Raw genomic sequence first — 16699 nt, forward strand, 5'->3', positions numbered from 1 at the left:
CAGTGCTCCTCTCGCCCACAGACAGCGGGGGATTGGCGTATAACACGCACCCACAATTTTCCCCTGATTTTAAGGGGGAAAAAGTGCGTGTTATACTCCGATAAATACGGTATTATTATTGCTTGCAATCTGTTGAAACAATTTTATTGAGTAGTTATTTTTTTTTTACAGTGTATATCTGGTCTCCCACAGTACACAGACCATGGAAATGCAATTATTTTTCTTAATATAAAATGCTAAATACCTTTTCTCATCAGCAGTATATAGCAGTCTTTGGACTTCTTTCAGTGTCTGCATAAAGCTTGTAGGAGGAGTTTTCATTCTCCCCTGACCTTCTGTCTGGACAGTGCTGATTGGCCCTGTGCTGGTCACATGCATTCTCCCAAGAAAAAAAAAAAAACTATCTAGCAATACACACCAAACTGAGCATGTGCAGCCTGACTCCTAATGCTCTGTTCTATCAGGAGATGGGTTGGAGTCAGTTAAAGAAGGGGAGGGTCAGAGAAGACAGGATCACACAGCCTTTATACTAGAGCTGCACAATTAATCGTCAAGAATCGTTATTGCGATTTTTTTTTCCTGCGTTGCGATCTTGACAAAAACGTTTCACGATTCTTTATCGATTTTTATCATGGCTGCAACATTATGGCGGACACATCGGACAATTTTGGCGCTATTTCGGGACCATTATCATTTATACAGCAATCTGTGCAATTAAAAATGCATTGATTACTGTGTATATGTGACTGGCAGTGAAGGGGTTAACCAGGAGGGGGCGCTGCAGGGGTTAAGTGTGTCCTAGGAAGTGATTCTAACTGTAGGGGGGAGGGGCTACGTGTGACACGACACTGATCACCGCTCCCATTTACAGGGAGCTGTGATCAGTGTCATTAGGCAGAATGGGGAAATGCTTGTTTACATCAGCATCTCCCCGTTCTTCCTCTCCGTGAGGCGATCGCGGGTATCCCAGCGGACACCGAATCCGCGGGACCCGCGGTCGGACTCACAGAGCCCGCGGCGGGCGCGCGCCTGCGTATATCATATTTATTGGTTTTAATTTTTATTTTTTTACATTTCTTCAGTTACTTCCTGTATTCCAGGCCTAGGCAAATGATGTCATACATCCGAGGAGTCTTCAGGAGGGGAGCAGAAGAGGAGGGGCTTTCCATAGCTCCCAACTGTCCCTCTTCCCTCCTCATTTGTCCCTCATTCTGGTCTGATCTCTATAGTTGTATATAAAATGCACTTTTTATTTTTCAAAAAGTGTTTCCCAGTGCTAAACCTTTCATTTTCTAAATTGCTGCATTTGTACATTTCAAAAGCCAGTATAGAGGAATAGTAGTGGTAAAAAAAAAAAACACTTGCAATCATGCACAATGGCGTGGTACACTCATTTTTTTTGTACAATTCTCCTTTAACCGCTTGCCGACCGTCCGCCGCAGTTATACTGCGGCAGAATGGCACAGGCAGGTGAATTGCCATCATGGTACGTCGGTACCATAGACGGCCACTAGGGGGCGCTGGGCGCGCTCCCTGCTCGCCCACGGAGCCTCGATCACCGCCGAGCTCCCGCGATCGCTCAGGGCACACGGTGAACTGGGAGCTGTGTGTGTAAACACACACTTTCCGGTTCTCTGAGGGGAGAAGAGACAGATCGTCTGTTCATACAGAATGTCATCTCCCCTACACAGTCCCCTCCCTCCTTCAGTTAGAACACTTCCTAGGACACACATTAACCCCTTCACTGCCCCCTAGTGTTAACCCCTTCACTGCCAGTGACATTTTTACAGTAATCAATGCATTTTTAATCGCACTGATTGCTGTATTAATGCCAATGGTCCCAAAAACGTGTCAAAATTGTCCGACGTGTCCACCATAATGTCGCAGTCACGATAAAAAACGCTAATCGCCGCCATTACTAGTAAAAAAAAAAAAATATTAATAAAAATGCCATATAACTATCTCCTATTTTGTAGACGCTATAACTTTTGCGCAAACAAATCAATATAGGCTTATTGCGATTTTTTTTTGTACCAAAAATATGTAGAAGAATACGTATCGACCTAAACTGAGAAAAAAAAAAGTTTTTTTTATATATTTTTTGGGCATAATTATTATAGCAAAAAGTAAAAAATAATGCGTTTTTTTTTTCAAAATTGTCGCTCTTTTTTTGTTTATAGCGCAAAAAAGAAAAACCGCAGAGGTGATCGAATACCACCAAAGGAAAGCTCTATTTGTGGGGAAAAAAGGACGTCGATCTTGTTTGGGTGCAACGTCGCACGACCGCGCAATTGTCAGTTAAAGCAACGCAGTGCCGAATCGCAAAAAGTGCTCTGGTCTTTGGCCAGCCAAATGGTCCGGGACTGAAGCGGTTAAGGGGGTGTGGCAAGGGGTGTGTCCTATGCCTCCATACGTTTGCTAAGAGGTGTCCCTCGTTCCCATCTCAGAATGTTGGGAGGTGGGTGGGTTTTCTCCTTACCCATTAATACGGACTATATTTGAATTATTTTACAGAGCTCCAGACTCAGCCATAGAGCCTATTTGCGCCAATTGTTTATCTGTTTTATTTGGAACTTTTCAAAAATCACCGCCCCTGTAACGCAGTGGTGTGGACAATCCCATAGGATTTAAAGGAAAAAAAAATTTCTTGCGTATTTCTTGCAAGGTAAAAAATGCAGGAAAAACATATCAGTGTGGAAGGGCACTAACACTTTCTTGACATGGCTGAGGCTTCTAATAATTAAGGTGCCATAAGCCTCGTACACACGATCGGATTGTTGGCAGACAAAGCGTCAGACTTTTGTCCGAAGAGCGTGTGGCTGGATTTTGTCTTGCATACTAACGGCACGCAATTGTCGGCCAACAAACACGAACGTACTGACGTACTACAAGGAATTTCAGCTCTTGAGCGCCACCCTTTGGGCACCTTCTGCTAATGTCGTGTTTGGTGAGCATTGATTCCGAGCATGCGTGTTTGTACTTTGGACTTTGGTGTGACGGACTTGTGTACACACGATACGAAAATCTGACAACAGACTGTTGTCCGCCCAAAATGTACTAGCCTGCCATCCAACATTTGTTGGCTGAAAGTTGGACAACAATTGTCTGATGGAGCGTACTAACTGTAGGATTTTAGGCAAACAGTCTGTCATCACACAATTCCCGGACGAAGAAAATCCGATCGTGTGTAAGAGGCTTAACGTATGCCCGCTGTTGTGCAGTAACCAATTGTTTCAGCTGTCTTATCAGATTATTAGTTAAGCCTGGTACACACAGGCCAAAAAATCTACCGAAAACAGTCGGTACGGCAGGAACTGGCCGACTTTGGGCCTGTGTGCACAGCTCCTTGTCCGACAGACAGACTCACAACCGGCTTCCGTCAAATCGGCATGCTGGTTTTAGTGTGGGGGCGGGGGTGGGGGGGGGCTGGGGGGGCGCGGGCCCCCTTTCAGAGCACAATAGCACAGAGGGGGTAAATCACTGTATAAATATTGTGTGCTTTAGTACAGCGATTAATGTGTTTCAGGCTTAAACTGTCTTATCAGGTTATCAGTAAACTTCGGCTATCTTATCAGGTGATTGCTAAACAAATACTCTGGGATTTCCTTATAGACTTAGAATTGCTGTTTGCTCATGCAGGTTTACATCCTAAACTAAAAGCAAAGAGTATCTGTGATTACTGATGATCTTGATGACTTCTCTTTTCAGGTCAGCTTTTTACAGTATAAATTCCCTAAACCAATCAAATGGGGCCCCTTGCCACCCCTGGACCAATAGCAGTCATACTGCTGTTAAGTGGGTGATGGGCTTCCAGTTGGAAGTGATCTGGGGGGTTGTAAAGCTGCCTGATCACTTCCACAAAGTATGCCCCGCCCACACCTTACTACCCCCCCCCCCCATGTATCCTGGGCTCTGCATGTCTCACCTGCAGACGTGAGACCGGCATGAGCATGACAGGTGGGGGGATCAGCAAACCTCCATTATCTCATCCTCCTGAATGATCTAGGACAGGGGTCTCCAAACTTTATACACAAAGGGGCTATTTTACTGTCCTTCAGACTTTAGCCAGAGTGTGACCATTGGTAATAGAAGTTGTCCTGATGTCAGTGAGAGTAAACAATGCATCTTTGGTATTATTAAATAGTGCCCCATTGTTTCTGTTAGTGGGAGGAATAGTGCCCCATTATTGGTGTTAGAGGGAGGAATAGTCCCCCATTGTTGGTGTCAGTGAGAGGAATAGTGTCCCATTGTTGGTGTCAGTGGGAGGAATAGAGCCCCATTGTTGGTGTCCCGATTGTCCCCATTGTTCCCATTGTTGAATAGTGCCACATCATTAGTATTAGAAAGAGGAATACTGCCCCATCATTGATATTAGTTTGGAGGAATAGTGGCCCATCACTGGTGTTAGTGGGAGGGATAGTGCCCCATCATTGGTGTTAGTGGGAGGGATAGTGCCCCATCATTGGTGTTAGTGGGAGGGATAATTCCCCATCATTGGTTATTCATGGGAGAAATAGTGCCCAATTGTTGGTGTCCCCATTGTTCCCATTGTTGAATAGTGCCTCATCATTGGTATTAGAGAGAGGAATAGTGCCCCATCATTGGTATTAGTGGGAGGAATAGTGTCCTATTGTTCCTGTCAGTGAGAGGAATAGTGTCCCATCATTGGTTGTTCATTGGAGGAATAGTGCCCCATTGTTGGTGTTAGTTGGAGGAATAGTGCCCTATTGTTCCTGTCAGTGAGAGGAATAGAGTCCCATCATTGGTTGTTCATTGGAGGAATAGTGCCCCATTGTTGGTGTCCTCATTGTCCCCTTTGTTCCCATTGTTGAATAGTGCCTCATCATTGGTATTAGAGAGAGGAATAGTGCCCCATCATTGGTATTAGTGGGAGGAATAGTGTCCTATTGTTCCTGTCAGTGAGAGGAATAGTGTCCCATCATTGGTTGTTCATGGGAGGAATAGTGCCCCATTGTTGGTGTCAGTGGGGGGAATAGTGCCCCATTGTTGGTGTCCTCATTGTCTCCATTTTTCCCATTGTTGAATAGTGCCCCATCATTGGTGTTAGTTGGAGGAATAGTGCCCCATCATTGGTGTCAGTGGGAGGATTAGTTAACTCATGTCAGTTTACTGGGGAAAAAAAAGTGTTGATTTTATATTTTTTTATAGACACGTGCACTGCCGAATTTCTTTTTTTTTTTTTTTTTGTTTCATTTGTTTTTTTTTGTTTATCGGATCATTCGTTATGATTGGCACTCATTATTTCAATAACTCTTAACTTTGGATGCATGCAAATTCGTTACGTTACATTCCTATAGATGATTCGAAACTTCGGAGTTAGCCAAATTTGAAAGGAAATTCCAATATCTATAATTTTATAGTTTATAACTATTATTATAGTTATTATTATTATTATTATTTATTAATTAATGATAATATTATAGTTGTTAATAATAATAATACTAATAATAACTATAATATTATCATTAATTAATAAATAATAATAATAATAATAATATTTATTTTTAATAAATAATAATAGTAATACAAAAAAAACTATATTAATGGTTAATATTTGAATTATAATAGAAAATACGAAAAGCGAAATTATCCGAATGTCTTTCATTCTTTCTGATTTTTGTTCTTTTGAGTTTTCGTTCTTTTCCAAAAAATTTGTCAAATAGTCTTTCGTTCATTCGGATTATTCCGAATGAACGAATATGCAGAATTTTGACAAAAAAAAAAAAAAAAAAAAAAAAGTGTAACGAAACGAATTGCACATGTCTATTATTTTATATCACATATAAAAAAAATGTAAACTACCACCATTTTATTCAAAAGGGTCCCTGCTTTCCTGAAGCAGTTTTACTAAAACATCTGCACACAGAGTCTGGTGCAGCTGTGCATGGTAACCAATCAGCTTCTAACTTCAGCTTGTTCAGATAAAGTGGAGGTTCCACCCAAAAGTGGAACTTCCTCTCATTTGTCTCCTCTCCCCCTCCGGTGCCACAACTGGCACCTTTCGGGGAGGAGGGGGGACAGGATACCTGTCTTAGACAAGTGTCCTGTTCCCACTTCCGGGAGTCCGGGCCACGGCCCGTGACATCACCACGGGGCTCCCTCCTGATCTCCCGGTCGCCGGGCCAGTAGGAGAGAGGAGCGGAGCCTCGCGCATGCGCAGTAGGGATCCCGGCGTGAAGCCGTAAGGCTACACTGCCGGGTACCCTTACCCGCAATGAAAACATCAGCTGTGGTGCCGACATCGCTGGACTCCAGGACAGGTAAGTGTCCGATTATTAAAAGCCAGCAGCCGCAGTATGTGTAGCTGCTGGCTTTTAATTTTTTTATTTTTTTTTTTGGGCGGAACCCTTCTTTAAGCTTTGGCAATAGAACCTGGAAGCTGATTGGTTACGATGCAGAGCTGCACCAGATGTTGTGTGCACCAGTTTTAGTAAATCTTCCCCACCAAGTTTGGGGGGGTTTTTAATTTTCAGGAATAATTTGTCCGTTGTAACAGGTGTGCAAAAAATGGCCGTGTAGTAAGAGGTTAATCCACAGCGTGACACGGCTCAAAATGACTGCCAATACACTCCAGGTGATCTCCGCTAACACAGAAAGCCACAGACTCCATGCTCTGGCTGCAAAGCCGTAAAAAGAAAAGTTGTTTTTTAACTCACGAACCCCTTCGATCCTTACGATTCTTCTTCACAGAGTGGGTGCTTTGGCTGCCTGTCCTCAATTAAAGATAATTTATGCCTATATGAGCGCGGCAAGGCAGCCGGATGTGGTGTTGCGAAACTTCTAGGAAGCCAATTTTTTCCATCTTTTGTATCTCACGTGTGTTTTTGTAGACGGTGTCCCTCCCTGGTGGCCCAGCACTGACACATCTTTACTAAACATTGTAACAAAATCTACATCTGCTTTACATTGCACTCAACACAAGTTTACAAATAATAATCAATAATAATAATAATAACAAAATAATCAAATAACAAAAAAGAACATAAAAAGAAGAAATACAAACGCCTTGTAAAGCAGCATGAGAAAGTTTTCTTAGGCTTGGTTTTTTAACTACTTCCCGTCTGCGCTATATAGCCGTCATTTTTACGTCCTCCCGTGATCGCGCTGCCTGCGGGCCCCCTGCGGTGTGCTCTGTGATCTCTGAGTCCTGTGGACTCGGCTGATCTGGGTAAAGGGCCAATCACAGCAGCCCTTTAAAACGTGGTCAGCTGTGTCCGATGACAGCTGTCAGTGTGAGGAGAGGAGAGAAGAAGAGAGCCGATAACTGTTAATCTTCCATCTACACTGATTATCAGTGCAATCCCAACGGTGCCCACTAGTGCTGCCAATCAGTGCCCATCAGTTCTGCCAATGCTAATCAGTGCTCATCAGTGTTGCCAATCAATGCCTTCTCATCAGTGCCACCTATCAGTGCCAATCAGTGCCGCCTATCCATGCCACCTATCAGTGCCCTTCAGTGCTGCCTATCAGTGTCACCTATCAGTGCCCATCAGTGCCGCCTCATGGCTCCCACCCGTCCAGGGGCGGACTGATAACTCATGGGGCCCCCGGGCAATAGGAGATTATGGGGCCCCCGGGCAATAGGAGATTATGGGGCCCCCGGGCAATAGGAGATTATGGGGCCCCCAGGCAATCAGAGATTATGGGGCCACACAGTATACACACACACACAGTATACAATAACACGGTATACACATACATGTACACACAGTATACACACACAGTATACAATAACACAGTATACACATACATGTACACACAGTATACACACAGTATACAATAACACAGTATACACATACATGTACACACAGTATACACACACACAGTATACAATAACACAGTATACACATACATGTACACACAGTATACACACACACACAGTATACAATAACACAGTATACAATAACACAGTATACACATACATGTACACACAGTATACACACAGTATACAATAACACAGTATACACATACATGTACACACAGTATACACACAGTATACAATAACACAGTATACACATACATGTACACACAGTATACACACACACAGTATACAATAACACAGTATACACATACATATACACACAGTATACACAGACAGATGTAAAAAAAACACAGATTTATACATACTGTCCCTGGTTTTACTGAGGCTGGCAACCCTGATGGGGCCCCCTAGTGGCCCAGGGCCCTCGGGCAGTGCCCGAGTCGCTCAATGGTCAGTCCGCCCCTGCACCCGTCTCCATGACATTGCAAGGTGGAAGCGATGTCAAAACGTCACTTCCGCCCATAGCTTTTAAGGTGCCATTTTTTTAAATTTTTATTTTAAATGACAATTTTTATTTATTTATTTTTTTCTTATTGCATTTTAGTGTAAATATGAGATTTGAGGTCTTTTTGACCCCCCAGATCTCATATTTAAGAGGACCTGTCATGCTTTTTTTCTATTACAAGGGATGTTTACATTCCTTGTAATAGGAATAAAAGTGACACATTTTTTTTTTTTAATAAACAGTATGAAAATAAAAAATAAAAGGTAAAATAAATAAAATTTAAAAAATCAAATTTTTTAAGCACGCCCCGTCCCGCCGAGCTCGCAGAAGCGAACGCATACGTGAGTAGCGCCCGCATAGGAAGACGGTGTTCAAACCACACATGTGAGGTATTGCCGCGATCGGTAGAGCGAGAGCAATAATTCTAGCCTCAGACCTCCTCTGTAACTCAAAAAATGCAACCTGTAGAATTTTTTTTAAACGTCGCCTATGGAGATTTTTAAGGGTAAAAGTTTGTTGCCATTCCACGAGCGGGCACAATTTTGAAGCGTGACATGTTGGGTATCAATTTACTCGGCATAACATTATCTTTCACAATATAAAAAAAAATTGGGCTAACTTTACTGATGTCTAATTTTTTAATTCAAAAAAGTGTATTTTTTCCAAACTAAAGTGCGCTTGTAATGCCCCGTACACACGGTCGGATTTTCCGATGGAAAATGTCCGATCGGAGCGTGTTGTCGGAAATTCCGACCGTGTGTGGGCTCCATGGGACATTTTCCATCGGATTTTCCGACACACAAAGTTGGACAGCAGGAGATAAAATTTTCCGACAACAAAATCCGTTGTCGGAAATTCCGATCGTGTGTACACAAATCCGACGGACAAAGTGCCACGCATGCTCAGAATAAATAAAGAGATGAAAGCTATTGGCCACTGCCCCGTTTATAGTCCCGACGTACGTGTTTTACGTCACCGCGTTCAGAGCGATCGGATTTTCCGACAACTGTGTGTGACCGTGTGTATGCAAGACAAGTTTGAGCCAACATCCGACGGAAAAAATCCTAGGATTTTGTTGTCGGAATGTCCGAAAAAAGTCCGACCGTGTGTACGGGGCATAAGACCGCTGCGCAAATACGGTGTGACAGAAAGTATTGCAACGGCCGCCATTTTATTCTCTAGGGTGTTAGAAAAAAAATGTAAAATGTTTGGGGGTTCTAAGTAATTTTCTAGCCAAAAAAAACCTGTTTTTAACTTGTAAACAACACATCTAAAATGGAGGCTCGGTCCATAAGTGGTTAAATAGGGATGTGCAAACACACACAGTTTCCGGTTCTATGAGGGGAGAAGAGACAGATCGTCTGTTCATACAGCAAATCTAGCTCTTCCCCTACACAGTCCCCTCCCCCCTACAGTTGTAATCCACACTAGGGAACACAGTTAACCCCTTGATCGCCCCCTAGTGTTAACCCCTTCCCTGCCAGTGACATTTTTACAGTAATCAGTGCATTTTTATAGCACTGATCGCTGTATAAGTGCCAATGGTCCCAAAAATGTGTCAAAATTGTCCGATGTGTCCGCCATAATGTCGCAGTCCCGATAAAAATCGCAGATCGCCGCCATTGCTAGTTAAAAAAAAAAATACTAATAAAAATGCCATAAAACTATCCTATATATTTTGTAGACGCTATAACTTTTGCGCAAACACATCAATATATGCTTATTGGGATTTTTTTTTACCAAAAGTATGGAGAAGAATACATATCGGCCTAAGCTGAGAAAAAAAATGTTTTTTTTTATATATTTTTGGGGGATATTTATTATAGCAAAAAGTAAAAAAATAATGCGTTTTTTTTCAAAATTGTCGCTCTTTTTTTGTTTACAGCGCAAAAAATAAAAAGCACAGAGGTGATCAAATACCACCAAAAGAAAGCTCTATTTGCGGGAAAAAAAGGACGTCAATGTTGTTTGGGTGCAACGTCGCACGACCGCACAATTGTCAGTTAAAGCGACGCAGTGCCGAATCGCAAAAAGTGCTCTGGTCAGGAAGGGGGTAAAACCTTCCAGGGCTGAAGTGATTAGGCAATTAATAAAACCCCAAGCACGCATTTTTTTGTGCATTTTGTGAATGCACGCCAATGGCGTGATTTTGCACGCACTCATAGTGCGAATGCAGAAAAAGACTTGGCACACTTTTTTATTTGAATGTAAAAGTCATTTAGCAATCTCATAAATGTAAACAGGGAACATGCTGCTTTTTTCGTTGGCATAACATTGTAATTTATGTCTGATGTGGTGTCTGCCACAAGTCTCAGCCAAAAACATTGGTGAGGAACAATTAGCAAGTACTAAGTCATTTAGAGAATCGACCACATCAGTTACAATGTAACGAGTTTAACACCTGCCCTGAACTCTCAGGTGCCACAAACCACAAGAAAAGACACCAAAAACCACAAAAAAAATCTTTTATTTCACAGGAAATAATACAATACAGAAACAGGGGAGTAACTACCACCATAGCGACCCATGCAGGCGCTATGGGGCCCGCAGCCGAGTGGGGCCCAGTGAGGATAAGAGCACCTGCCGGCACAGTCTCCCAGCCAGGGGAAGAGAGAGGAAAGGAAGAGGCTGAATTGCCCGATGTAAGAGCTTTCAATAGAACTTCCAGTGTTCCCGGGGCTCACGTCACATAGCTCCACCTTTTGGCCCGGCGCCTTTGATAGACAGAACGCCGATCAAATGCGGGACATGTGACGTCATCAAAGGCGTTGGGCCAAGAGGTGGGGCTATGTGACAATGACCCCCGGGAAGACAGGAAATTCAAATGAAAGCTATTACAGCTTGCAATCCCGCTCTCTGCTGATCCGGGTGGCTTGCCTCTTTCTCTGCATAGGTGGGGCTGTATGGGGCACAGGCAGACCAGGCTGTATTGGGCACAGGTCACAGTGTATGGGGCACAGGTCACGCTGCATTGGGCACAGGTCACGCTGTATGTGGCACAGGTCATGCTGCATTGACACTAGGGCAGCTGTGGGGGGGGGGGGGCTGTTTGAAGGGGGGTCCCATACAACATTTTGCTATGGGGCCCTGCTATTTCTAGTTACGCCCCTGTATAGAAACATTGTGTTCTGTTTTTATACAGAGTAAGTAAAACTATTAATGCCATCTACGGCCCACCAAGAAGATTTCTCTTTACTTCCTGTTCTGTTCCACACCACCAAAACAACAAAAAGAGGACGCCCCAGCCGAGCGCATTACCTTAATAGTAGGTAGAAAAAGGCCCCAAAATGGAACCAAGATGGAACCATTGTGTGGTCAGCAGAGGCGCCCATTAAATAAAAAGGTGCTTCCAAGTGGATTCTTTACGGAAGGTTGGTATTTATTGATCATGTTGTTGTTCAGTCCTTTAGTCATGTCCGACTCTTCGTGACCTCATGGACCGTAGCATGCCGAGCTTTTCTGTCCTCCAATACCTCCCAGGGTTTGCTTAACCTCATGCTCATTGTTTCGATGATGCTATCTTTCCATCTTGTCTCCTGTCGTCCTCGTTTCCTTTTTCCTTTCATGTTTCCCAGGAGCCTTTTCCAATGAGTCCTCTCTTCCCATTAGGTGGCCAAAGTATTTAAGTTTCAGCTTCAGGTTCTGTCCTTCCAGTAAATATTCAGGGTTGATTTCCTTCAGAATTGACTGGTTTGATCTTGCCATCCAAGGGACTTTCAAGAGTCTTCTCCAACACCATAGTTCAAAAGCATCAGTTCTTCGGCGTTCAGGCCTTCCTTATGGTCCAACTTTCACAGCCATAGGTTACTACTGGGGTTACCATAGCTTTGACTATATGACATTTTGTGGGTAGGATGAGTTCTCTGCTTTTTTATAATGTTGTCTAGGTTTGCCATGGCTTTCCTCCCAAGAACCAAGCGTCTCTTAATTTCATGGCTACAGTCACCGTCTCCCGTGATCTTGGAGACTAGGAAGATAAAATGTCACTGTTACCATTTCTTCTCCTTCTATTTGCCAAGGAGTTGAAACAGGTTAAAACACCATCAACATGTTTTGTGGATCTTTACTGGTCACTTCATCAGGAAATAGTAGTATATAAAAACAGCAGATATCCGCGCTTAGAAAAAATAAAAAACCGCAGCCTCCCTAATTGGGAACACCACCTAGGTGGAGTCTAGAAATAATTAAACTCTAGTAAGGGGAAGTGACGCTGTTCAAATAAAAATAGAACCTATGTGTAAATACATATAAAAAAGATAAAATAGAATCTACTGATGTGGGTATTGCCAACACTACCTATAAAGTGAATAGTGCTTCAATCAAAAATAAATAAAACAAATATTCAACACATATTGTGAGCAAAGGTATACAAAATATATAAGTAAAGTGACAAGTGCTATTTCCTGCGTGATCCAGTCCCAAAAAATGTATATATGTGTATATAAATACACACAAATTTCTGTGTTGAAATAAACTGGTCCCAAAAAATAATAAATAGCAGTCTGTGAACAGTGATCCATGCACAGGCAAAATAAAGGTGACTCTTCAGTGCTCCCCTCTTCCATCCGCATTCCCCTCCTGTGCTTGCACTCACCAGAGCGCCTCACCCCTGCAGGGGTAACAGGCGTAATAGCTGTATCCAAACGGCGATGCCCCCCTGGACGAGGTATCCATCTGGTTCACACAGCTGCGATCCACCTCACCAATGCAGTTTAGAAGTCCTCAGCAACGGGCATTCACATATATATGGAAAAGATGAGCCTCATAGCGTGACTCCATAGAACCAAGGATTTTTATTAATTTCAAATCTCCATTTAAAAATATTTATAAAAATATTTTAAAAAACTGAAGGAGCTCCACTGCTCCAACTAGTATCGAATAAAGCACTTCCGGCGTGATCGTGGCGTGCGTTCCACGACCGGGCTGGCAAAAAACAGAAGTAGGGAGAAGCAGAAATGACGTGTTGCGTACCAAGTATGTCCCACCTTACGCGTTTCGTCACACGGACGTCATCTAGGCAGCGCCTCAGATGGAATGTGCGATCGTGTGTACGCGGCATTAGTGTAACAAGAAGGGTTAGCATGAGGGTTACAAGGAAGTTTAGTGTCAGGCTTACAAGGAGGGGTAGTATTAGTAAGCATTAGGATTAAGAGGGATAACTAGTGTTACAAGGAGGGTTTAGTGTTAGAGTTAAAGAGAGAATTGGTACATACAGTATTAGCGTTACAATGCGTTGGCATTGCATGGAACAATGGCATTGGAGTTACAGGAAGGGAACATGTTAGCGTGAGGGAGGATTCTGACTAGGGCATCACTCTCTCCTAGTAATACAAGATAATAAACTGTTAAACGCCACCCCTTAACCCCAAAAACTGTGCTGTTACCCAAACTATTGGTCCAATAAAAAAAAGAAAAAAAATAACAACTCATACTGGCACTGAAATCAAAACTCTTAAAACTCCTAATGCTTTTTATAATGGGACCCCGCAGGCCTTAAAATTCTGGCCATTTATCAACATATCTGGATCACACAATGCATACTATTGGCAATGGATAAAGTTCAAACATAGTTTCTTGTTTTTTAACCACTTAAGGACCGAGCCTCTTTCTGAGATTTGTTGTTTGCAAGTTAAAAACATTTTTTTTTTTGCTAGAAAATTACTTAGAACCCTCCAAACGTTATACATTTTTTTTCTAACACCCTAGAGAATAAAATGGCGGTCCTTACAATACTTTCTGTCACACTGTATTTGCGCAGCGGTCTTACAAGCGCACTTTTTTTTGGAAAAAATACACTTTTTTGAATTAAAAAATAAGACAACAGTAAAGTTTGCCCAGTGTTTTTTTTTTATATTGTGAAAGATAATGTTACGCCGAGTAAATTAATACCCAACATGTCACGCTTCCAAATTGCGCCCCCTCGTGGAATGACTACAAACTTTTACCCTTAGAAAATCTCCATAGGCGACGTTTAAAAAATTCTACAGGTTGCATGTTTTGAGTTACACAGGAGGTCTAGGGCTAGAATTATTGCTCTCACTCTACTGACTGAGGTGATACCTCACATGTGTGGTTTGACCACCGTTTTCATAAGCGGGTGCTACTCACGTATGGGTTCGCTCCTGCACGCGAGCTCGGCGGGACAGTGACGTTTTGACGTTGCTTCCGCCCTGCAGTAGTATGGAGACGGGTGGGGGCCATCTTCCCCTCACTCGTCTCCATATCACACACGGAAGAGGACTCGATCGCCTCCCCTGCTGCTGACGGCTCCAGTAAGAGCAGTATTATCGGAAACTGGACCACCTGCTGAAAAAAAGGATATCGGGGCTATGACAGTTAGATGCTGCCATAACAAAAATATACAGCCGACGTATATTGGCGTGCGATGGTCTGGAAGTGGTTTTAATGGAAGCCATCCAATTATGAATTGCCGTTCTTCATTGAATGCTACAGTCTGCATATCTCATCTCTTAATGTGTTACTAAACCCACAGCAGTAAAATCAGTCTGTATATGCAGTAAAACATGCTTGTTATACTGCATTGTGTAAAAAGGCTGTTTGATCCTGTCTTCTCTGATCCTCCCTCTTCTTCGACAGTCCCCAATCCATCTCCCGATAAGACAGAGCCTTTGGGGGCACTCTGCACATGCTCAGTTTGGTGTATATTGCTAGAGAGTTTTTTTTTTCTCGGGAGGGAGCATGTGATCAGCAGAGGGCCAATCAGCACTGTCCAGGCAGAGGGTCAGGGGTCCTGCAGGCTCATAGGACAGGCAGAGTAGAATGAAAACTCCTACAAGATTCAACCAGACACTGATAGAAGTCACAAGACTGAGAAAAAGTATTTAGCAGTTTATATTTACTAAAATAATTGCATTTCCATGTTCTGTGTACTGTGGGAGACCAGATATAGTGAATGCAGGCTCCTGGGGAGACCAGATATAGTGAATGCAGGCTCCTGGGGAGACCAGATATAGTGAATGCAGGCTCCTGGGGAGACCAGATATAGTGAATGCAGGCTCCTGGGGAGACCAGATATAGTGAATGCAGGCTCCTGGGGAGACCAGATATAGTGAATGCAGGGTCCTGGGGAGACCAGATATAGGGAATGCAGAGTCCTGGGGAGACCAGATATAGGGAATGCAGAATCCTGGGAAGACCAGATATAGTGAATGCAGGGTCCTGGGGAGACCAGATATAGTGAATGCAGGGTCCTGGGGAGACCAGATATAGTGAATGCAGGGTCCTGGGGAGACCAGATATAGTGAATGCAGGGTCCTGGGGAGACCAGATATAGTGAATGCAGGCTCCTGGGGAGACCAGATATAGTGAATGCAGGGTCCTGGGGAGACCAGATATAGTGAATGCAGGCTCCTGGGTTTAGCAACACTTTAATCTACTCATGGTATGAGTGTGAAATGATGGACTTTGTATTGTGGATCATCGTGGTACCTACCCAATGTTTGTGCTAAAATGTCCTCCTAATATGTGGTATTAGAACCTAATCCTCTATACCTTTTTTTCCTAGATCACCCAGATTTCAATGGCTCACATGCTCCTGAGTGTACACGGAAGCCCTCATGCCACAAGGAAGATTATTGGCCTTATTGGAAGCTGAAATCTGCTACTGCCGTTATGGTGCATCAGGATGCAGGTCATGGGTAAGCACTGATTCTTCTGTTTGGGTGGCCACACATTTTAAAATATGGACAGATAGGCAGTACAAATGGACTGGCCTCCATGGGTCAGACGCACCGTATTCCTGTCTTATGTTAGACAACTATTGAAAAAAGATTGACACTTGGAAAAAATTCCGTTATCCCTCCATGGTAGAGGAAAGCTTCTAGGTGCAGCCAACAGTATAAAGTTGCCATATTGTGTGGTCTCGGTCTTGGATACTTTTTCAGTCATACAAAAGACTTGTTCTTATAGGAACTGTGCGACTATAGTTAATGTGCTTTCCATGATGTATCACAGACTCCAGTAGACCAAAGGCCCCATGCCAACCTACCTGAAAAATGTAGAATGGCTATCAGTGTACCCCTATGAGCATAGGTGTGCACAGCCTATTGCATTCTATTGCATTAGGGTGTGCACCCCAAAGCTCAAACACACACTACCGATCGCCCACTGTTTTCATTCAGAAAGGGAAGGGGTCAATAAATTACATATTTACCGGCCCCTTCCCCCGTTCATCCTAAAACATCCCCGCAGCATCAGCCACCAGGAAAGGAGGGAAGCCAGCAGCTTTGCGGGGGGGGGGGGGGGGAGGGGGAGGGAGCTAGGGCAGTGGGGGAATCTATGCTGCACAGGGTGATTAGGGTGTGCCTGGACACACCTGGCACACCCTGTGCGCACGCCTATGCCTATGAGAAATTTAAATTTAGAGACCCCATTATAGAGTGGCAATTTGT

At 43.4% G+C, this 16699-nt stretch overlaps 1 long non-coding RNA gene across 1 annotated transcript in view; it reads left to right on the top strand.

The window, feature by feature from the left end:
- Positions 1-16699, top strand: part of LOC141110366 (uncharacterized) — a 419573-nt gene that overhangs the window by 348703 nt on the left and 54171 nt on the right. The window contains exon 7 of the long non-coding RNA XR_012236281.1: positions 15814-15946. This is a non-coding gene — a long non-coding RNA (uncharacterized lncRNA). The remainder of the gene's footprint in view (positions 1-15813; positions 15947-16699) is intronic.

The sequence above is a fragment of the Aquarana catesbeiana genome, linkage group LG10, assembly GCF_042186555.1.
Source record: "Aquarana catesbeiana isolate 2022-GZ linkage group LG10, ASM4218655v1, whole genome shotgun sequence".
Lineage (NCBI taxonomy): Eukaryota > Metazoa > Chordata > Amphibia > Anura > Ranidae > Aquarana > Aquarana catesbeiana.